At 41.9% G+C, this 24,254-nt stretch overlaps 1 protein-coding gene and 1 pseudogene across 2 annotated transcripts in view; one reads left to right on the top strand and one right to left on the bottom strand.

Moving 5' to 3' along the window:
• ST6GALNAC3 (ST6 N-acetylgalactosaminide alpha-2,6-sialyltransferase 3) overlaps window positions 1-24,254 on the bottom strand; it is a 637,986-nt gene that overhangs the window by 557,334 nt on the left and 56,398 nt on the right. The window lies entirely within an intron of this gene.
• LOC126074220 (uncharacterized) lies at window positions 1,272-1,398 on the top strand (annotated as a pseudogene).

Raw genomic sequence — 24,254 nt, 5'->3', positions numbered from 1 at the left:
TATTTGCATTATTAGCAAACTATACAATCCCCTTGGTGGGCCATAATCACTTTATTTGTCTACTCCCATCCAATCACTTGGGTGGGAGCTACAAGACCATGGCGAGAAAGGCCATATAAAAGCAATCCATCACATCACAACAAAGTTCGGTTTATTGCAGTCATTTATAAATTTACTAAGCATATTCATTCCATGGTGATGAGAGAGCCAAACATGAATACTCCATTATCCTTGCTCAGCTTAAAAGTAACTTCATTACAAAGTTGAATGTACTTAACAGATAACCAAACCAGCTGCCATTGACTCCAGTTCATGACGCCGTCATGTGTGTCAGAGTAGAACGGTGCTCCACAGGGTTTCCAATGGCTGATTTTTCAGAAGTAGATCACCAAGACCTTCTTCTGAGGAGTCTCTGGGTGGATTCAAACCTCCAAGCTTTTGGTTAGCAGCCAAGTGCGTTAACCTTTTGCCTCACCCAGGAACTTCCAAGACAGGTACAGAGGGACCACATACAATAAGGCAAGAATAATGATTAAAGAAAGCTTCTTGGAAGAAATGATATTTAAAGATCTGAAAGATGTAGAGAGATGGATGACAGATCAAGACTGAGGGACAAAAAGAAGTGAACAAAGGCAAGGGGAGTTCAGGGAATAAAGATTGAGCCCAGGTGAGAGATGAAACTGATCATGTTCATTCATTCATTCAACTTATATCTGAAATATTTACTGAATACCTACTACTTGCAAGCCCTGGTGGCACAGTGGTTAAGAGCTTGTTCAAATCCACCAGCTGCTCCTTCGAAACCCTATGGGGCAGCTCTACTCCGTCCTATAGGGTTGATATGAGTTAGAATCGCCTTGATGGCAATGTGTTTGGTTTTTTGGTTTAACTACTTGACAGACACTATTGTAGGTACTTAGGATACAGCATGAAAGAAACGAGCAAACATCCCAGTCTCACGTAGCTTACGTTCTAGTTGAGGGAAGACAGACAATAAACAAAATATATAAGTGAACGGTGTAGTATATTAAGTGATAGGTTCTATAATAGAAAAGCAAGGATGGAGGAGGATATTCAATGCTGGGGAAGGGAGAGTGTTGTTGCAAGCTGGACCCTGAATATCGGGCTAAGGTGTTTGAACTTGATTTCACAGAAATTGAAGACCCAGGGGAGGTTTTATGACATGATGTTTGTGAAAGGCTTGGCACATAGTCAGCAATCAGTGGACATTAGCTATTGTTGGTGGTATTTGACTCAAGATGAGCTTGAGAACACTCTAATTTCTCTTCATGTTGCAAAAATCTTTTGCCTTTTACTAAAGATTTCCATGGAGAAAATGAGTTTGAGGATGCTAATTTGCAGCGGCACATGGAATCATTAGACATACTATGGGATATAGAAGGGAAATAGAAGAGATACCAAGTAGGAGCCCAGAAAGTACATTTCACTGAACACTTGTCTTGCTAGGTACTTCCCAAGAGAGTTCTGCTGGGAAATAAACTTGAGAACAAGGCACACAACCCCACCCCCTCCTTGCAGCACATTAAAGGCTCTGAGTTGTCCTGTAGTTAAACCAGGACACAAAACTGTGCATAACTCTGCCTAAATAAGCCATCTCCCAATTCCTTCCTGGCCAGTTAATTTTTTTTTCAGGGGTACAGGGGTCACAGCCTTGAAAATCCTATGGAGCAGTTCTACTCTGCACACATAGCGTTGCCACAAGTAGAAATCGACTCGACGGCAAATAACAACAACAGGGGGACAGAATGCCTATTAAAGGACAAACTTTGTGAAATGCTGATCCAGGAAGAAGGTAATAAAATGCTGTAAATTGGAAAGAGAAGATGGATTTTCGAGACAGAGTAGAAGCTGAATGACAGGCCTTGACAACCACGTGATTGGGAGTGTGGACAGCCGTGGAAAGGAAGGAGAGGAGGAGGAGAGGGGAGGAGCCAGAGCCGTCAAAGTCAGAGAGGACACAAGGACACCAAGATGCCACTGACACAGAATGCTCAAGAACTTCTCAATCAAAAATCGAGCCACCTCCAGGCAAAGGGAAATGAATGCTAACTCACTTCTCCCCAGTGCCTCCCACCTGGCAGCAATGAAAACAAGGAATTAAGAAGGGGATAATCTTCCTTTTATAAAAAGAGAGGAGGTAAGGCTCTAGACAGGCAGTATCCTAGCTCACCCCAGCAATCAATCCTGAAGGGATGGGGACGGACGGATGGTGAATTTTGAAGAAGCAAGAAAAGAGGAAAGTGTTGTTTAGAATTAAGCCTTGTTTAATCAGGCTGGGGCTGTAAAGAACATCTCGAACCATTCATCTTGAAAAGCCCATCTTGCTCATTCACAGATAGATATAATTCAAGCAGCTCTTTCCCTTCCCTGTTTAGCAGGTTGTCTGTACTTGTTTAACTGCTTTTATACCTTTTTGATGGCAATAAGTTTTAAAAAAGCAAAGACCTAGTGAGTCATTTACGTTGATTTGCCAAGTTGTTTTAGAAGCCCAGTACAGCCCCAGATTATTAACTTCATCTCCCAATCTGAGAGCAAAATTATAAATTAATCACTTTTAAATCGGTATTAAAAAAAAAAAAAGCTTAGAAAAAACACAAATTTCTTTTCTGATCTCACTATTCAAAAAAAAGCCATTGAGAAGGCAGAAGATGACTTACATGTGTTAAAATTTTAAAGCCTCCATTAAACTGTCATGTGAAATTCATACTTATCTAATTTCTCAACGCATATAGAATTTACTCTCTAGCTCATAAACGCTATCAATTCTGTGATGTCACTACAACAGCATTCATGCAGAGATATCTGTTATTTAAGCAGCCATGCCGTCCTAAATCAGAAGTGATTTTTCAAGTCACTAATCAGTACCACAATTAAAAAAAAAAAAAGCAACATATCTGAAGACTGTTTTGACCCAGAGGTACTGAACAGACCAGTGCCTCTTAGCTGTTAATGTGCACAGGAGACATGGGGGGAGCTTATTATGGTACAAATTCTGGCTCAGTAGATCTGGGGTAGATCTGGGGTAGGGCCTGGGATTTCACATGTCTTACGAGCTCCCGGGTGATGCCCGTGCTGCTGGTACCTACCCACATTTTGAGTAGCAGAGTGATAGATCATCATTCAGGGCTGAGGCTTAAGGGGAGCCAGCATGGCTTAGTAAATGCAGGTGGGTGAAAGGAACTGAGTTGTTTTTCTAGCCTGCCCAGATTCCTGCTGGAATTCCTTCCTGGAAAGATACTGCTGTCCCTTCTGTCTGGGAAGACTTGGGAAGCAAGAAGTTTCTAAATTATATGTACAAAATATGGAAGAGCAAACACGAAGGAGAAATATGAAATTGTAATAACAGTGTAAAGTTGGTGCAAGGCTCTCTGTTCTGAGCTGATAAGAATAATAAAGGGGGGTTCTTAGGTTAAACGGGGTTCAAGTTCAGGATGTGGATTTTTTTAAATACTCAGCTGATTCTTAAGACCAGGCAAGTTCTGGGAAAGCTGATATAAGCATTTATCTCACTGTGCAATAAAGGAACTAGAAACTTAGAAGATACCCTGGCCACCCAACTAGTCACAGAGCTCAGATTCAAGCCCAGAAGGTCTGACTCCAACTAAGGAGCTCTTTCCACTAAATTACGCAACTTGCTGATGTGATCTCAAAACCACGATCCATAACCAATGTTTCGAAAAGTTCACACAGAGGCTGTCAGGCTCTAAGACACAATTCTCAACAATGTCAAATTTTTAAGAAAGGAAGATACCAGGAACTATAGACTAGTTAGCCTAACCAAATTGGGAGGGGTGGGTCATGCTCTGTATTTATTAAAAGAAGTGATGAGCAGCTGGAGCCAGCACAGGCTTACTGTCCACCTGGATCTAAGGCTCTATCAGGGCAGGGATTTCTCTGTGTGTTTGCGTGTGTGCTTTTTTTAATATCACATTGCAATAAAATATATATTGATATACTATATATCGATATGATATACATGACATACATATGTGATAAAAATGCCATTTTAACCATACAATTCAGTGGCATCAATTACATTCACCATGCTGTGCAACCTTCACTGCTATCCATTTCCAAAAGTTTTATATCACCCCAAACAGAAACTCAGTACTTCTTGAGCAGTAACTTCCATCCCCTCCTCCCCCTAGCCCCTGGGAACCACTAATAAACTTTTTGTCTCTATGCATTTGCCTATTATAGATATTTCAGATAAGTGGGAACATACAATATGTGTTCTCCTGTGACTGACAGCGTGTTTTCAAGGTTCATCCATGTCACAGCAAGTACCAGAACTTAATTTCTCTTTATAGCCAAATAATACTCCATTTTATGGATATATCATATTTTACTTATCCATTCAACTGTTGACGAGCACTTGGGTTGTTTGTTGATGTGTATTTTGTTCACTCATAATTGCAAGCTCCCAGAGCAGTGCCTGGTCCATTATGATAAATGAATGAATATTTGTTGAATGACCGAATAAATGAATAAGCAAGGAAACAGGCCGACACACTCCCACATTTACTGAGTTCCTCCTGGGGCCAGGCACTATGAATGTAAAAATAAATAAGATATACCCGTTGCCATCGAGTTGACTCCAACTCATAACCCGTTGGATATGAGTTAATTTTGACTCATAGCAACCCTATAAGACCGAGCAGAACTACCTCATAGGGTTTTCAAGGCTGCAATCTTTATGGAAACAGATTGCCACATCTTTCTCCTGTGGAGTGGCTGGTGGGTTTCAACCACAGACCTTTTATTTGTCAGTGGACTGCTTAACCTCTGCACTACCAGGGCTTCTAAGTCCCTACTACAAGCGGTTAATGTCTGTTTTCTTAATTAACACTTTGGAAAGAAAGTTAGGATTCCTCGCTCTGCACCATTAACGTTCTGACTGCTCATTCCATCTCCCTCTCTCCTTGGCCTCTGAGCAGGCATTGGTGACCTTGTTCCTTGACCTTCCCTTTTTCATTGAGGCCAAGCAGCCTGCTTCTCCAGCCCTGTCCAAGAGTCTGCTGATATCCCCAAGCCCAAGTATCTCAGTGAGGTGTTGTGGTGAAGGGAGAAAAGCATGGACTCTCGAGTTCAAAAAAATCTGTTTCATTTATTGAGTGCTTCTATGTGCTGGGCACCATCCTGAGCACTTGTATCAGCTCCTTCAGTCCTCAAAGCAACAGTGTGAGGTGGCATTACACCATTTCACAGATGAGGAAACTGAGGTCCAGAAAGGCCAGTGACTTACCCAAAGCCATGAAGTTAGGATGTGGTCAAGCAGGTTTAAAACCCAGGCCGTCTGGCTCTAAAGCCCACTCCCTTGACCATAACTCCAAACTGCCTCTCAGCAGTGAAGCCTCAATAAATCCACAATCCTCATCATACCGTCAGAGTCACTGTCTTTATCACAAGTGTGTGTGAAGCACCTTAGTCCCTGTGGCATTTGTCCCACAAGCTTCAGTAGGAAACGTATTCTGTATTTCTGTTCAAATGAAGACTCGATATTGCTATTAGATAATAATTTTCTCCCCAAAAGCTCTTATCTCAGCATGGGAGTGAACTGAAGAGTTATTTACTGAATTCTTTGGAAAATGTTTACAAAGCCGCCAACACGAAGGGGCAAGAAAAAAATACAGTGTTTGGTATTATATTCCAAGGGAAGCATTCACTCGATTTTTTCACACATTTGAAGTCACCTTCCAGGATATAACCTTTCACCACTGAGGAGACCACCAGAGAAAAAATGGGCATGGTAAGCCTGTTAATACTGCCATATTCCCTGAAAACCCCCATTATCAAATACACACATGTACAGACAGACAGAAACACACACACACACCCCTCTATAAAACACTCAGATTAGGCCCTGGAAGGGTGTGCTTTTGTGATCACCTAACAAGGCACTGACGAATGAGTCTGCTAATGGTATGACCATCAAACAACTGGTTCTATAATCACTATAGATATTTTCTTCCCTTTAAAGACAGAAGATGAGTTAGTGGTAAGGAGATTAGTTTTTAAATAAATCCAAAGTTAGTTTTAAAATCTCGACTGCCAAGATCCATTTCATTAAGTGTGATTCCTTCTGGCAGCCCAGAAAGTCTGCCATAAGGGTAAACAGAATAAGTTCAATTTCTCTAAAAGTTCATTTTTTTGAAAAGCCCTCTATCACTAGGTTAGGAATCTAATTTCCTTGTGATATGAAAGTAATCCCTCCCTTGCCCTGTCCCAGTTCTGCCTGCAGGCCAACATTTTCAAGCAGAACAAAGTCGAAGAAATAAAAGACACAGTGTACTCAGATCTAATCCACCATGTGATCTGACCTGTTGTGGATTGCAACAATTTGGTCCTAAAGCAGATGTAAAATTTACAAGAAAAAGTGTCAGGCACTCCAAACTGTGATGCCTAACCCCCACCAACAGTTTCTGCCCATTGCACTCACCAGATAGCCAAAGCTGGCTGTTCCTCACTGGCAAAAAAAAGAGGCCAGAAAGATGATTCTTTAAAGTCATTAGAATTACTACGGATTCACTGACAAAGTATTTAAGGTCCTTCACAATTTTTATTCCCATCTTACTTATCTCATGGTGGCAGACATGGCTGTCTGTCCCCTAGTATCCATTCTCCCTTTTGTTCTCTTAGCAACAGATTCTCCCTCCCTACCCAGTTAGAAGCCACATTGTCTCCCAGTCCTCCTTGCAGCAAACCAGTTGCCATGAAGTCACATCTCACTCATGGTGACTCCATGCGTGTCAGAGTAGAACTCTGCTCCATAGGGTTTTTAATGGCTGATTTTTCAGAAGTACATTCTCAGGCCTTTCTTCTGAGACACCTCTGGGTGGACTCTAACTGCCAACCTTTCAGTTAGCAACCAAACACATTAACCATTTACACTATCTAAGGACTCCTTACAGCTAGGTGTGGCCACGTGACTAAATTCTGGTGGTGGGATATGATTGAGAGTGTGGTGTGTAACTTCATGCCCCATCATTAAAAGGAGGCTGCCTCCCATCCTCTTACCACTGGCTAGTGGTGGCAGTGGTAAGCCAGCTGTGGGTATGAAGACATGAACAACACCCTTGAAGATAGTAGAGCAACAAAATAGGAGATATCTTGGAATAGGGCCACCTACCCATTCTAGACACCCACCTACACCTACACTGTTATGCAAAAGAGAAGCAAACTTCTATGTGATGTGTCACCTTGTCATATTGTTGTGGCTTGAGTGTTGCAATGAAGCTGAAAGCTGGGCCACCAGAATTTCACATACCAGCAGGGTCATCCATGGTGAACAGGTTTCAGCAGAGTTCCCAAATTAAGACAACTAGGAAGAAAGGCCTGGTGATCTACTTCTGAAAGTTAGCCAATGAAAACTCTATGTATAACATACACCAACGATCATGAAGATGGCACAGGACTAGGCAACATTTCATTCTGTTATACATAAGGTTGCCAAGAGCTGGAGCCAACTGAATGACAACTGACAACAACGACAACGTGACGTAAGCCACGGATTTTTTTTTTAATTTCTTTGTTACAACAAATTCACAAATTCACTTTTCCTTGACCCTCGTCCCCACAAAGACGGAATTTCTCCTCCCTTCCCAACATTCCCTTCCATCTCCACATCTTTGCTTTTAGGGGAACCCTCAATACTAGCATGTCCTCCTCCTGACTAAATGTATTCATTCTTCCAGGCCCAAGTGCTCTCCTCCCTCCCCTCTAAAGAACCCTCCACTAACTGATTCCTTTCTTAGAGCTCCTGTGCCCTTTTAATCTGAAGTTTATCACCTGATCAGGTACTGACTGGCACAGGACTCTAATTGCTTGTGGGTATATTCTTTCATATTTTCATAGGCGAGGCAATGCTATGTTTTAAAAAGAGCCTTAGACTGAGGCAGGAGTCTTAGGTTTGAATCTCAACTCTAGAGTTTACTAATCTATTACTGTTGAGTCAGTTCTGACTCATAGTGACCCTATAGGACAAAGTAGAACTGCCCCATAGGGTTTCCAAGGAGCAGCCCGTGGATTTGAACTGCCAACTTTCTGGTTAGCAGCCAAACACTTAACCACTGCACCACCAGGGCTCCTAAAGCTTACAAAAAAAAAAAAAAAAAAAGCTTACAAGCAGTATAAAAATATGGGCTGCCTTCTGAATTTGCATTTCTAACAAGTTCAAGTTATATGTAAGAATCATCTGGGGATCTTGTTAAAATGTAGATTCTGATTCAGTATACCTGGAGTGGAAATGTAAATTCTCAGCAGGGGTTCAAACCAGAACAAACAAGTTTGAAGCCTTGGTTTTCACTGGCTGTTTCTCAGAAGTAGATTGGTAGGTCTTTCTTCCTAGTCCGTCTTAATCTGGGAGCTTGTTGAAACCTGTTCAGCATCATACCAACACACAAGCCTCCGCTGACAGACAGGTAATGACTGCACATGAGGTGTATTGGCCTGGAATGCAACCCAGGTCTCCTACATGGGAGGAGCCCTGGTGGCACAGTGGTTAAGTGCTTGGCTGGTAACCAAAACGTTGGTAGTTTGAATCCACCAGCTGCTCCGAGGGAGAATGATGTGGCAGTCTGCATCTGTAATGATTACAGCCTTGGAAACCTTATGGGGCAGTTCTACTCTGTCAGAAACAACTCGACTGCAATGGGTTTTTGTTTTTTTCCCAATGGTTTCTCCCACATGGAAGGTGAGAATTCTACCACTGAAGCACCACTGCCCCCATACCTATTATACTATGGGTGCTCAACCAATTTTGCTCATTCCCTCATTTCATTTCCAGATGGGAGGTGTTTATGTATTATTTATTTCCCCCAAAGCTTTGTAATAGAACTGGGCATATAACCAAAACCAAAAAAAACGAAACCTGTTGCCATTGAGTCGATTCTGACTTGTAGTAACCGTATAGTACAGAGTAGAACTGCCCCCTAGGGTTTCCAAGGAGCAGCTGGTAGATTCGAACTGCCAACCTTTTGATTAGCAGCCTGAGCTCACTGCACCATCAGGGCCCCAGGCATATAACAGGGGCTTTAATAATATCACAAAAATCCCAAAGTTCATTTTTTATGCTTTTTTGCCACAAATAAACCTGAAGCTTGCCCATCTGTATAAAAGGCAAGCTTCAGTCTTTCATACTGTTTTTAAAAACACATGCTATCTTTTTCTTGGAGACTGATTCCCTTCCTCGGACCTGGTTTCTCTGGAAGTTCAAATCGCTGAAGCCCTCAAATCATCACAGGGGCCATGGGCACCGAGGGAAGTGGTTTGCTTCAGGAGTTGACTGGAAGGAGTATCAGACTCTCTAACATGCCAGGCACAGGGCGCCTGTCAGTTTGCCCCAAGGCACATGGACATCCAAGCTCACTTCTTCCCTGGGTTACAGACAAGAGAAACCCTCTCTAATCTGGGGATGTGGACAGCTCTTAGAATTTGTCTCCACTGCAGAAATTCCTGGGTGTCTCAATTCAGCATTATAAAATAGTCTATGCTCACTAAATAAAAAAATGCTTTAGGCCTGCCACAAAGGAGATTTACAAGCCTCCTGGTGCCATCTCAATAGATGGAGCTGCCAGGGACATCACAGTATAGGGCTTGGAAATCAGGTATACAGGCCACCAACAGTGCCCTCCATCCATCCTTGCCTTCATAGTGATTCACTCAAGTCATTCATTATTCAAGAAATATTTGTTAAGTGCCTGTTGTTGTTAGGTGTTGACGAGTTGGTTCCAACTCATAGCAACCCTACAGGACAGAGTTGCCCCACAGGGTATCAAAGGAGCAGCTGGTGGATTTGAACTGCCGACCTCTTTTTAGCAGCCAAGCTCTTAACTGCTATGCCACCTGGGCTCCTATTGAGTGCCTACTATAGGCAAATCACCAAGGATACAATAAGAAATGAGACAAAGCCCTTGTTCTCAAAGTTTTTTGCAGTTCAGTAGGAGAGACGGAAACAAACAGGCAATTGCGATACAATTTGATGAACACTGCTAAAGGAAGAACAAAGATCTGGAGCGGCTAGAGATGAGGATAGAAAGGAAAGTAGGGAGCCATCTGGTCACCAGGGACAGCTGGGACTGGTCTAATCCCCACTAGGCTCTGGGTAGGTGTTGTACCTGTTTCCTTGCCCCTTATCTGGCAAAATAAAAGCCTTCTTTCCTCCAGAGATATTGCGAGGGCAACCAAAAATAATAGGGGCATAAATCACTGCAATGTTAATGAAATATCTTGTAAATGCCAAACAGACAGAATGCAAAACTTCTCTCTGCTCAAGAGACTTGATACGTCCTTCCACAGAGCATTGGATTAATCTCTTTCACCATCAGGATCAATAAGAGTTGAGATAAGAGACAGGCAGGGGAAGCATCTGCTTCTGCAGTCAAAAAACCAAAATGAGGCCAATTATATTGTTCAGGAGCCTACATTTCATGGGGAGAGGCACATATGAATAAACCAGTGATAGACATAAATCTAATGTGAACATTTAGCAAAGCAGTGAGGAAGTAAAGAGGTTCTGTCATTTGGGTATTGGGATTGATTTTCTTCCTCCTCAAGATACGTGAGGATTCAGATCGTATTGGCATGCTATTCCCATCCTATTCTGCTTTGTGCTTTCTTCGGTCACTGGGAAAAGGACAAGCATGGAATTGCACAGCTAAAATCTTAGATATTATCCAGCCAGTCCCCCCATTTTACAGGTGAAGAATCGGGCTGAGAGAAGTGAAGTGGTTTGCCCAGTTGGTTAGTGGCAAAACCAGAACTAGAACTAAGGCACTGGACTCTCAGTTGAGTGTTCAGTCCACTAATCCACTCTAAGCCTAGAAATCTGGCACTAGACAAGCACTTATTTGGGGAAGATTATGAATTGCTTAGAGGTCTTTCTCTGTCTCTTTCTTTCTTTCTCTCTCTCTCAGAGTCTATGCCACCAAGACATAGCTATGAAGGCAGAACCTGTAGCTGTTTAAAAACTTCGAACCTGGCTTCCTACAAAGATGAAAGTCAAAGAGCAAGTCCACAGGAAAAAAAAAAAAAAAGACATAAGAAACTCTACTGTCACCAAATGGGAGACCCTGGGTGGTACAAGTGGTTAATGCACTTGGCTGCTAACCAAAAGGCTGGAGGTTCGAATCCACCCAGAGCCATCTCAGAAGAAAAGCCTGGCAATCTACTTCCAATAATTCAGCCACTAAAACCCCCCTGGAGCACAGTTCTACTCTGACACACATGGGGTCACCACGAGTTGAAATCAACTAGAAGGCAACTGGTTCAACTGGTCAGCAAATGAGTATTTCTTTCAAGGAAAGAGTATATGTCTTAATTATCTAGTGCTGCTATAACAGAAATACTACAAGTGGGTGGCTTAAACAGACATTTATTTTCTCACAGTTTAGGAGGATAGAGGCCCGAATTCGGGGTGCTAGCTCTAGGGAAAGGCTTTCTTTCTCTGTCACTCTGTCAGCTCTGGAGGAAGGTCCTTGTCTCTTTGAGCTTCTGCTCCTAGGAGATCTTCACGTGGCTTGGCATCTTTCTTCCCCCGTTTCTGCCTTTCTCACTAGCCTGTTTAATCTCTTTTGCATCTCAAAAGAGATTGCCTTAAGACATAAACCAAAACCAAACCAAACCTGTTGCCGTCGAGTCCGATTCTGACTCATAGCGTTCCTATAGGTCAGAGTAGAACTGCCCCATAGAGTTTCCAAGGACCATCTGGTGGATTTGAACTGCCGACCTTTTGGTGAGCAGCTGTAGCACTTAACCACTACACCACCAGGGTTTCCCCTTAAGACATACCTTATACTAATCCTATCTCATTAACTGTAACAAAGAAAACCCATTCCAAATGGGATTATAACCACTGATATAGGATTTAGGATTTATAACACATATTTTGGGGGTACACAATTCAATCCATAACTGTAGGAGACAATGTATGTGAGGAAGAGTGTGTGCATGTGTATGTATTTACATGTGTGGATATATGTGCATTTGTATGCATATATGTATGTGGTATGTGTTTTTGAGATTGTGTATGTGTGTAAGTATAATATATATGTGGATTTGTATATGTATGTATGTGTATATGTGTGTTTGTGTGTGTATATATACAAACAAAAAACAAAACCCATTGCCATCAAGTTGACTCTGACTCATAGTGACCCTACAGAACAGAGTAGAACTGTCCCATAGTGTTTCCAAGGAGCAGCTGGTGGATTCGAACTGCTGACCTTTTAGTTAGCAGCCGAGTGGTTACACTATGCCACCAGGGCTCCAAGTATGTCTATTTATTTATCTCTACCTTTTATTTTTGGGCAAGAAAATAGAAATCAGGTTCTTTACAAAATTCTTTTGGCTGCCTTTACAAAACCATGCATCTATGCCTCTGTAGAGTTACTGGGGGCTCTGCTTACCTGGCAGCCCTTTTATTGTGTTTCTGGAGAGAAAAAGTCACTGTACTGAAGCTCTGACGAACACATGGAAGCCTGAAGAAACATATAAGAAGCTATGACATACCAAGTAGACAACTACTCAGGAGGTTTTACTTCTCTCTATTTTGGAGAGAAATTACACGAATACTGGCTGAGGTAGGCAATGATGTTTTAATTGGAAGGCTACTTGGATTTGCATACAACGACCAATTTGGGGAGGACCCCATGAAGTGTTAGAACCTGCAGTGAATAAGGAACTCGAAAATGTAAGCATCAAGAGCTGGCACTGCTGGTTGATGCTGTCTCCTTTGAGTACTGGTCTTGAGTCCAGTATTTGTTTTCATGTCCTGACTTTTTGACCTCACAATGACCAGGCTGGCAACGTCAATATTGTCTTTGGGCAGCACTCCACCCTATGTCCTCAGGAAGAAGCTTGCAGCTACACACTCACATCACCCCTGGGACACACTGCTCTGTCACCTCATTAAGGCATTAAGGGGTTCAGTAAACCTGTCTTTCTAAAGAGTCAGGTATCTTCCATCCACAAGCACTTCTAAAAATGACTTTACGTTTTCTTATGTTTAAGAAAAAGTGACATCTTTTCAACCAACATTTTTTGACATTCTATGACTGCAGTCTTCTTCAGTAGACTATGTGATCACTGACAGCAAGGACCATATATTTTCTGTCCATATCCCCAGGGCCTGTCATGATGTGTGGCATATGTTAAAGTGAATGGAAATAGTACTTAATATATGTCTGAATGTCTTATAGACTGACATTTTACCATGAATGAATGAAGGCTTGTTCTTGAGATGATACAACAGCTAGAGGGAGAGTCCTAAGTCGCTTGAGCCATGCCAGTGGCTTAGCAAGGAATGTTTGGGTCAAAGACTTCTTTGGGGCACAAGTGAATTCAGAGCCGCAAAAAGGCTGAAAGCGAGGAATGCATATTCAGATGGGCATTTCCTACTGAACCAGAAAGTATACAGCCTTTACAGAAGGGATTCAATCCCACAGAAGGACTTCCAGTCTATCAAGTCACCATCACAGACTATTTCCTTTGTGTGTGGGGTGGAGGCACGGCCACAACTTAATGAGAAGTGAAGCCAGTAATGCCCTTTTGCTCAAACACTAAAGATTACATTTAAAACCTAAGAATTTTTAAATCAAAAGCTCCTTTGAGCAGATGGGGATGGGGAGAGGGTGATTTTGCCCTGCTGAAAATTTCTACTTTGAACAAAATGTCTCAAACTTCTTTGCATTTGTTTGGACCACATCTCTACCTATTTCTTGCTATTTGACCATCATCACTTCCATCAGCTGCCACTCTGAAATGTGTCTCCACAAACACACCTTGATTGTGGAGCATGTTTACTTAGAGTAAGTTAAAGAAAGCCTTCACATCTGCCCGTGTCTCTCCACTGGACCCCAAGAACACCCGGGACATCAGTTCTGCAGAACAGCCATGATCTGTGGGTGCCAAAGCACCGACGTCTGAGTCTGGCACTAGATGAACAATGGTGGGGATTTGTAGGAAACCTGCCATTTCTGAGGCCGATTTGGTAAATTTTGGAAAAAAATCTCACCAATGGATTTCTGACAAAAACTGCAATTCCAAATCATCCTAACCAAGGGAGTGAAAAGGAAGAAATAACTTCCCAAACATTTCAGATCTTTTCTAAGCAGCCATAAGGTTCCTGGAAGTTGCATGCACTAAAGACACCACATAATTGGGGGGGTCAGATGCCACCTTGGCTCTAATGCTTAACCAACTGTGAAAGCTATTTATTATGAGGCATCTTCTTGGGCTTACTCATCTAAACGGAATATTTTATACGCAGACTGACACACACATACACACATTTTGTTGGACAGCCTCCTTGGGGATTTTTTTTATCCTGTAAAAACCAAACGAGATAGAATTAGCTTAGAGATCACTACACAGAACCACAGAAGACATCACTTAATGAGATTAAAATTGAGTTTGTCAAAGACGACTAGATGATATATTATAGACTGCAAATTTCACACCAATTTCAAAACCCTCACACATTAGCAAGTTCTATAAATGCATTTATTTGTAAGCTGTTCATCAAGGAACAAAGAGTCTATTGACAACAAAGCTATTTTGGAGAAAGTTTGCCTCCCGACAGAAATAAATGCATTTAGAAGAGCTATTGACCAGGTTCCTGCCATTTAGTAAACCTTCTGAATTTAGTTTCTGGAAGTGCATTTATAAATGGCCTGTAGCTGTCTCTTTTTATTACCTATTCACAATGAACAGTGTAAACTTCTAAAATAAAGCACCAGTGTTAAAAATTCTGCTGTGAGCCTGTTAGTGGCGGGCGGTGTGCTTCCCGGCCCTGTGCAGGCAATTCCAGAAGACTGCACATTAGCAAGCATAAAAGGCCTGACCTAGAAAGAGCCCCCATCCTGGGCAGAGGTCTTTAATGGAACCAGAGCAGAAAAGGCCTGGGGTGCGCAGGCGAATCACAGATTCAGGGGCACAACTTGGACACAGCACTTTTCGAGACCACTGTTGTGGGGCTCCTTCACCACAACAGACCTGGGGACACGTGTGACACTTAGAATCAGTAACGTGTGCCAGGATTAGAGCAGAGCCCCATCGGGGGAAACCTCCACTGGGAAGGAAAGAAATCACCTTTCTAAATGTAGGTCTGTATGCTGGTTTGGGCCTTGAAGACAAGCTCTCTGAAAGGAGGGGTTCTATCTTGTGTGGCAGGTAGTACCCGACAGCTCCCCATGTCTGACGTGCTATTCGCACAAAAAAAAAAATTCATAGAACAGTATAATTAGATGGGATATTTGATAACCATTAAGACACATAGTCAAAAAGAACATGAGTATTTGAAGGCAGCCCAAAGTCAGATGAATTTTTACTCTGATCTTTCTCAAGCCTTATGATCTGGGCAAGTGATATAAACTTTGTGGGCCTTGGTTTCTTCTATGGCAAAATGAGGATAATAATGCCCACCTCACCAGAGTGCTGTAGAAAATGAGTTAACTTATGTAAAAACACCCCATTCTGAAAGTTTTGGCTATAGTGGTGAAGTTGCATATATTGTGAATATAATTAACGCCATTGAATTGTACACTTAAAAATGGTTAAAATGGCCAATTTTATGTTGCATATATTTACCACAGTAATAAATAAATAAATAAATAATGCTCCAACAGAAGAGCGTTCTACAATGTACAAAATCAAAACAAAATAAAAAACAAAAAGCACCCAAATATGTTTCTGCTGTATCAGTAGATACTCAATATTTTGTTCATTTAAAAAAATAAGTCATGTGATAATATAGAAAAATACTATTTAAAAAGGCAAAACACAAATACAAATGAGCACAGCTTTGTGCATTAAAGCAAAGAAACAAAACAGACTCAGAGGAAATGCACTAGAATCCAAGCAGGCTACCTTTGTGTACAGGGGTAATTGGTAAGTTTTTTTTCTTACCAAATTTTCTTTTAAGAAGAAAACAGTACTTTTATAATGCCAAAAGTTTATAGTTTTAATAACAGGTAGTTATTAAGCCTCCAAGCTCCTGAAAGATACAGTCCAGAGGAAGATGGAGTCGTTTTCATGGCACCATGTGGTGGTGAGAGCCATTCTCACCACAGTCAGTGAAGCACTGATCACAGCAGGAGTCAGCAGCTGTGTCACCTGGTCAGGGGGACACAAACAGGAAGTATAGGGCGGCCACCTCTTGATAGGCTCACCCCTAACAGACTCATAGGGAAAAGAGGCTGGAGAAAGGTAGGAACCCTGGAAACTGAGCAGAAAAAAAGCCCAGGCCTGTTTCTTACCTCCTACCAACCCATGGTTCCAACATTGACTGATGCAGGACATCCCTGAATATCACAACAGTCATGAATGCCAGAACTGGGGGAAATCTTAGGGGTCATCTATCCAATCCCCTCTTCTTATAGATTAGGAGGCTGAAGCCCAGACAGATTAAATGGCATTCACTTATTCTCCCTTCAATCAACAATTTCTACTGAGTGCCAGCTATGTGCCAGACATTACTCAGCTCCAGGAGTTGGGATGCAGTGAACAAAATCCCTGCACTCGTGGAGGTTCTATAGGGGAGGAAAAGAAATAATATACGAGTATATAACTTTTTTTTTTATATATATATAACATAATGTCAGGTAGCAATAATGGCTATGCAGAAAAATAAAGCAGGGTAAGGAACCAGAAGGATAACAGGAGAATAACAAGAGATAAGTTGGGTTATATGGGCCTTAAAGGTAAGAGTAAAGACTGCTGGAAGTATTCTAACGTGAAGAGTACAGCTGGAGGGTGTGTACATGGTCACCTTCCTGTGTTGGCAGTCTCCAGGCATGTATTCTATGTGTCCTAGTGCTATATCCTAGCACTAATGGGAGCCCTTCCTCCCTAAATGGGCAGTCAGTCCTTTCAGTGTGCCATCTCAGAAAACAGAGGTCACTGATAGCATTACCAGCTGCCACTGCATACTCATTATTCCAATTTTTCAATGCTACTGGGAAAAATATTAATAATAATACTTTCCCCAATATCATGGTGAGATAATCCATGTAAAATATTTAATTAGCACGTACATGTCATAAGCACTTAATAAATGTTTATTATTTCATTGCACAGTAAAATAGAGGAATAGACAAGTCCATTTAAGACACAAAATTTATTGTAAATTCATTAAAAAGACCGAGCCGTGATTTAATTTCCATTTCAGATTTGCAATAAAGTCTACACATGGAATAACATATACCACAGATATAACACAGTTCTCACCATACACCCTTTAGTTACCATGTGTCCCTTACCACCACCTGTTAGAAGAGAGCAGGAAATTCATATTTTTCAGCCAAAGCAGCAACAGTATCCCACTGCTGCCAATAAAAGTTTCACTGATGGCTGAGCCCCATAGTGGCTTTTTAGGCTGATTAAAAGCCTCCAGGACAGTCAATCCTCCCCAGAGTTAGTTCTTCTGACCTCTCCATGCTGCTTGGGCTCCCGGGATGCCAGCTTCCCCGTCTACACAGCCACCCATGTCTTTGATCTCAGCACACACTTTGGGGACATGAATTTCACACAGCTCATCACAGTGAACACACAAAAACCTTGAAGATGATCCCAAAACTCCATTTCTACCTCAATACTTCCCTTGTAAACACATCACTGCATCACTGAGAAACTTTGTCAAAATCATTTTATGAAAAGGGGTGTAGAAGTTCACCTTCGCTAGACCCAAAAAGGCTGAGACAAATCAGAAATCCAATCCTGGTTGGAGTTGTTCAGAATTACCATTTAAATGCCCACTAGGCGCTAAACCAAAAAAAAAAAAAACCAAAAACCTGTTGCCATCGAATCAATTCCAACTCATAGCCACCCTATAGGACAGAGTAGAACTGCCCCATAGAGTTTCCAAGGAGCACCTCGTAGATCTGAACTGCCAACTTTTTGTTAGCAGCTGTAGCACCTAATTGATATGCCACCAGGGTTTCCCAACTAGGTGCTATTTACTTTATATTACGATCTCATTTAATTCGTAAAATGACACGGCAAGGTAGATATCATCAACACGCAAGTTAATGGAAATACAGAGCCGTTACATCCTATGTCCTGAATAACGGTGGAGCTGGGACTCAAACCCATGGTTCTGATGGCAAAGCCCCCACTCTTTCTTCTGTTAGATGCTGCTTACCAGAGCAACAGTCAGAGAACAGTTTCCTTCACATGAATAAGGAGGCTGCTCACTTGACTTAGGGGGGAAAAATGTACTTGGTCATGAAATGTATTCACTTATTTCTATAAGAGACATTCATTCCTCACCAAAAAAAAGAAAGAAAAGACAGACATTTCCCACTTTTCCCTTAAGGGCATTACTTACTACTGTTCACGGTTGTAATTAATTCCATTTGAAACAGAGGCCTAAGGTTAAGGGTGAGTGAAAGAGAGAGAAAGAAAGGAAAGTAAGGGAGGGGCACTTAAAAAAAGCACTGAAGAGATGGAAGGGCATGGGGAGAAAAAGTATAAAGAAAATAGAAGACTTTTTATGCTCTGTTTCTCTGGAAATATTAGAAGTAACTTCCTTATCAGCAAGACTCTTGAGCCAGGCCTCTGAAAACGTCTTTCAAGACAAAGAAATGAGGCCCCATACTATTGGGGGATTTGTATATTAACTTAAGGCCTGCAGATCCAATAAGATTTCCAGACAGAACCCCAGGGGACCTGGCTGTCTCCAACCGCAGCAGGAAGATTTACACTAACTGAATATGGCTTTTCAGCAGGGCCCCTCAATTGGCTCCATCTATCTAAATAGGATTCTAACGTATAAACTGGGAATAAAAGTAGGAGATGTCAGTGAATACCTCAGCACGGACATAAAAGGCATGTCACTGGTATTTAAAATTGTATCAGGATGAAGTAGATCCCTGTGTTGGAGGGAAGGCAGAGAAATAAAAAGGTATCATGCCCAGAGCTGCTAAAGCTGAGAAGATGCCAGAAACAGTCAACAACAAAGATTCTGAACCCTGCTACAAAAGAGCCTGCTGTCTGCTGATGGAAAACACATGCCTCGTTGTGCGGAGAAACCCGCTTCTGATCTCCGGCGTGTGCTTTAGGTACTAAAATAAGACGACAAAGGATGCTTTATGGCTCTTTCCAGATGGACCACAGAACCTAGTGCTTTAAGTTGAAATGGATTCAAGGTGAATTTGAGTCCCAAATCACCATTCATATTCTAATCACAAGCTGTCAGTGTTTCATCATCCCCCAACATCTGTACCTAAACATTTTCCAATCCTCAATCCTTATTAAAGTCATTAATAGCTTGGTGGGGATGCAGTACAGACCCAGTGCAAATATAACTTAGAAGTACCATGAGATGCCACCTGTGCCTTCCAGCCAAGGGGAAGGGTCAGGGGAAGGAAGCAGGATTGGACTGGACACTAAATGGTCTGGCAGATTCTTATGTAACTTACTGCACACTTCTAAGTCACATCTTCAGGAAGAAACATAATACACTGTTTAAACAGAAACATAACCCACTGGGTGTGCTCCACATTGTCATTATAACTATCTCAGTGTAAGCCTGGCCACTGTTCCCTGCTATTGTCTGGAAGTTAAATAATTGTTTCCAGGGGTTTCAGGTAAATGCTACACAGCTGGAAAAGAGCAGGGCGCCCATAATGCTTTTCACTAAAGTACATTTCAATTATAATCTATCCGAAATTTTCCATTGGTTCTTGGAGGTTCAGGGAAGAGCAGTTCAGGTAAAAAAAAAAATCTCAGACACACACGTTTCGCGTTATCAAATTCAAATTCTTCCCCTTACCAGATCTTTCACCAGTTCACACCAGTTCAGCAACAATGGCTATTGGTAAATGGTCACTGGGACCAGGGTCTGCCCATGACCCAGCAACTAAACAGGGACTACCTGATGAAGCAGGACCCTGTTCTAGCACTATTGTCAGAACTATTCTGAAAGGCCAAGCCTATGCTCTATTTTAAAATGACACCTCTGTTCTTACCCTACCCACTGGTAAGGAGCCAAGGGAAATGAGTTCCACTCCCACATCCTTTCCATTGTTGCAATGACCTCTAATAGCTGAATTAGTTGTTCATTTACTTCACAAAATTTTACTGAAGTTCTGCAAGTTAGGCAACGTTGGCCCTTTGTGATATAGGTGAACAAGAAGGACAGAGTCTCTTCCTTCCTGGATTTACAGACTGAAAGGCAAGGAGAGATAATTAAATCAACAACTGCAGCCCAGCATGATTATTAGAGCTATGACAGGGGAAGCCTGAGGCATTATGTGGACACCTAACCTAAACTGAGAAAACTTAAAAGCCAAACCCGTTGCTGTCGAGTAGGTTCCAACTCATAAATGACGCTATAGGTCAGAGTAGAACTGCCGCATAGGGTTTCCAAGGAGCAACTGTTGGATTCAAACTGCGACTTTTTTGATTACCGGCTGAATGCTTGACCACTGAACCACCAGGGCTGCTAAACTGAGAAGGAGTTAGCTAAATCAAGGTAAGGGAGGGCAGTCCCATGAGGCATAAAGAAAGCCTGGTTTGGCTGGTTTACAGGGGGCTGGGGCTTACTGGGGAGAAGAGAATGGAGCTGTAAAGGCTAGAAAATTCAGGGTCTTGTAGGTTTCATAAAGGAACATGGACTTGATCTCCTAAAAGCACTCAGGAGCTGATATGTGATTTAGAAAGATCACGTTGGCTATATTGAGGAGAATGTCCTAGAGGAAGGCAAGACTAAAGACAGTGAGATAGTAGGGTACTGTGGCAGAGATGGAGGGAGAGGTATGTCATAAGCTAGGGTGGCAATAGTGAGAATGAAGAGAAGAGGGTAGACCCAAAGGAATTAGATGTGGCGGATGCAAGAGAGAGGGAGGCATCAAGGATATTATTGCCTAGGTACCTGATATAGAGAAATGGATGGATGTTAGTACCACTCCCTAAGATTTAAAAGCAAAAGAGGACAAAAACAAATATGGGAGGCGGAAGAGTTCTGAGTCCCATTGAGGATATGCTGAGCTTTGGGGTACCTCCAGGGCAACCACAGGTGCAGGCAGCCAGTAGGCAGCTGAGTTAATCATCTCAGAAGAGGAGTTGAGACAGAAGATGCAAATCTGGGTGTCATCACTTTAAAGATGGTGGTTGATGCCATAAACTGGATTGCACCCAAGGAGGGCAAAGTGAGAAGTAAAGGGAAGGGGAGGAGAGGGAAGGGAGGGGAACAGATGGGAGACGAGGAAAGAGGACTGAGGTCAGTACTGTGAGGATCACTCACATTCAAGGCTGGGCAGATGGAAGAGACCCCACTGAGGAGTCTCAGAGAAAGCCCAGAGGACAATGAAGATGAGAGGAAGAGCCAACCAGCAACTACTAGATGATCAACTGGCTTAGTGTCTAAAACCCGAACAGGCTCTGGTAAGTGGGTCCGAGATCACAGTGTCAAGGGATAAGGAGGGAGAGGAAATTCTTAGGGAAAAAATTCAATATATGTGTCTCTAAATATGGTCAAACGAGTTTAGAGCAGACTATTCCAAAGAAATATAAGCCGCATATATAATTTTAAATGTTCTAGTAATTACATTAAAAAGAATAAAAAGGAAGAGGTCAAATCAATTTTAATATCATATTTTATTTAACCCAATATACCCAAAATATCCCCCACATGTCAGTTTGTCGTACTTTGGGGGCTTGCGTATTGCTGTGATGCTAGAAGCTATCTCCACCGGTATTCAGATACCAGCAGAGTCGCCCATGGAGGACAAGTTTCAGCTGAGCTTCCAGATTAAGACAGACTAGGAAGAAGGACCTGGCAGTCTACTTCTGAAAAGAATGAGCCGTGAAAATCTTATGAATAGCAGCGGAACGTTGTCTGATATAGTGCTGGAACATGAGCCCCCCAGGTTGGAAGGCATCAAAAGATGACTGGGGAAGAGCTGCCTCCTCAAAGTAGAGTCGACTCGACCTTAATGACATGGATGGAGTAAAACTTTTGGGGCCTTCATTTGCTGATGTGACACAACACAAAATGAGAATCAGACAATCATACAGTCTACTATACTGGAAATGGCAACTTGAAGAGGAATGGTATTGCATTCATTTTTAAAAAGAACATTTCAAGATCTTTCCTGAAGTGCAACAATGTCAGTGATAGGATAATATCCATACACCTACAAAGAAGACCAGTTAATAAGACTATTATTGAAACTTACCAACCACTAAGGCCGAAGATGAAGAAACTGAAGATTATTATCAGCTTCTGCAGTCTAAAATTGATTGAAAATGCAATCAGAACACATTGATAATTACTGGTCATTGGAATGAGAAAGTTGGAAACAAAAAAGACAGATTGGTAGTTGGAAAATATGGCCTTGGTGATAGAAACAATGCTGGAGGTCGAATGATAGAATTTTCCAAGACCAACGACTTCTTCATCGCAAATACCTTTTTTCACCAACATAAACAGCAACTATACACATGGACCTCACCAGATGGAATACACAGGAATCAGATTGACTACATCTGTGGAAAGAGACGATGGAAAAGCTCAATATCATCAGTCAGAACAAGGCCAGGGGCTGACAATGGAACAGACCATCAATTGCTCATATGCAAGTTCAAGCAGAAACTGAAGAAAATCAGAGCAAGTCCACCAGAGCCAAAATATGACCTTGAGTATATCCGACCTGAATTTAGAGACCATTTCAAGAATAGATTTGACACGTTCAACACTAATGACTGGAGACCAGATGAGTTGTGGAATGACATCAAGGACATCATACATGAAGAAAGCAAGAGATCACTGAAAAGACAGGAAAGAAAGAAAGGACCAAGGTGGATGTCAGAGGAGACTCTGAAACTTGCTTTCAAACATCAAGCAGCTAAAGCAAAAGGAAGAAATGATGAAGTAAAAGAACTGAACAGAAGATTTCAAAGGGCAGCTCGAGAAGACAAAGTATTAAAATGGCAAAAGAGCTGGAGATAGAAAACCAAAAGGGAAGAACACACTCGGTGTTTCTCAAGCTGAAAGAACTGAAGAAAAAATTCAAACCTCGAGTTGCATTAGTGAAGGATTCTATGAGGAAAATATTAAACGATGCAGGAAGCATCAAAAAGAAGATGGAAAGAATACACAGAGTCATTATTCCAAAAAGAATTAGTCGATGTTCAACCATTTCAAGCAGTGGCATATGATCAGGAACCCATGGTACTGAAGGAAGAAGTCCAAGCTGCGCTGAGGGCATTGGTGAAAAACAAGGCTCCAGGAATTGACAGAATATCAATTGAGATGTTTCAACAAACAGATGCAGCACTGGAAGTGCTCACTCGTCTATGCCAAGAAATACAGAAGACAGCTTCCTGGCCAACCGAGTGGAAGAGATCCATATTTATGCCTATTCCCAAGAAAGGTGATCCAATTGAATGTATAAATTACAGAACAATATTATTAATATCACACGCAAGCAAAATTTTGCTGAGGATCATTCAAAAGTGGCTGCAGCAGTATATCCATAGGGAACTGCCAGAAATTCAGGCCGGATTCAGAAGAGGATGTGGGACCAGAGATATCATTGCTGATGTCAGATGGATCCTGGCTGAAAGCAGAGAATACCAGAAGGATGTTTACCTGTGTTTTATTGACTATGCAAAGGCATTCGGCTGTGTGGATCATAATAAATTATGGACAACATTGCAAAGAACAGGAATTCCAGAACACTTAATTGTGCTCATGAGGAACCTTACATAGATCAAGAAGCAGTTGTTTGGACAGAACAAGGGGATACTGATTGGTTTAAAGCCAGGAAAGGTGTGTGTCCGGGTTGTATCCTTTCACCACATCTATTCAAACTGCATGCTGAGCAAATAATTCGAGAAGCTGGACTATATGAAGAAGAACATGGCATCAGGATTGGAGGAAGGCTCATTAACAACCTGCATTATGCAGATGACACAACCTTGCTTGCTGAAAGTGAAGAGGACTTGAAGCACTTACTAATGAAGATCAAAGACCACAGCCTTCAGTATGGATTACACCTCAACATAAAGAAAACAAAAATTCTCACAACTGGACCAATATCATGATAAACGGAGAAAAGATTGAAGTCATCAAGGATTTCATTTTACTTGGATCCACAATCAACAGCCATGGAATCAGCAGTCAAGAAATCAAAAGACGCATTGCATTAGGCAAATGTGCTACAAAGGACCTCTTTAAAGTGTTAAAAAACAAAGATGTCACCTCGAAAACTACGGTGCACCTAACCCAAGCC

This window comes from Elephas maximus, chromosome 3 (genome assembly GCF_024166365.1).
Source record: "Elephas maximus indicus isolate mEleMax1 chromosome 3, mEleMax1 primary haplotype, whole genome shotgun sequence".
Lineage (NCBI taxonomy): Eukaryota > Metazoa > Chordata > Mammalia > Proboscidea > Elephantidae > Elephas > Elephas maximus.
This window is presented reverse-complemented; position numbering and strand designations above follow the sequence as displayed.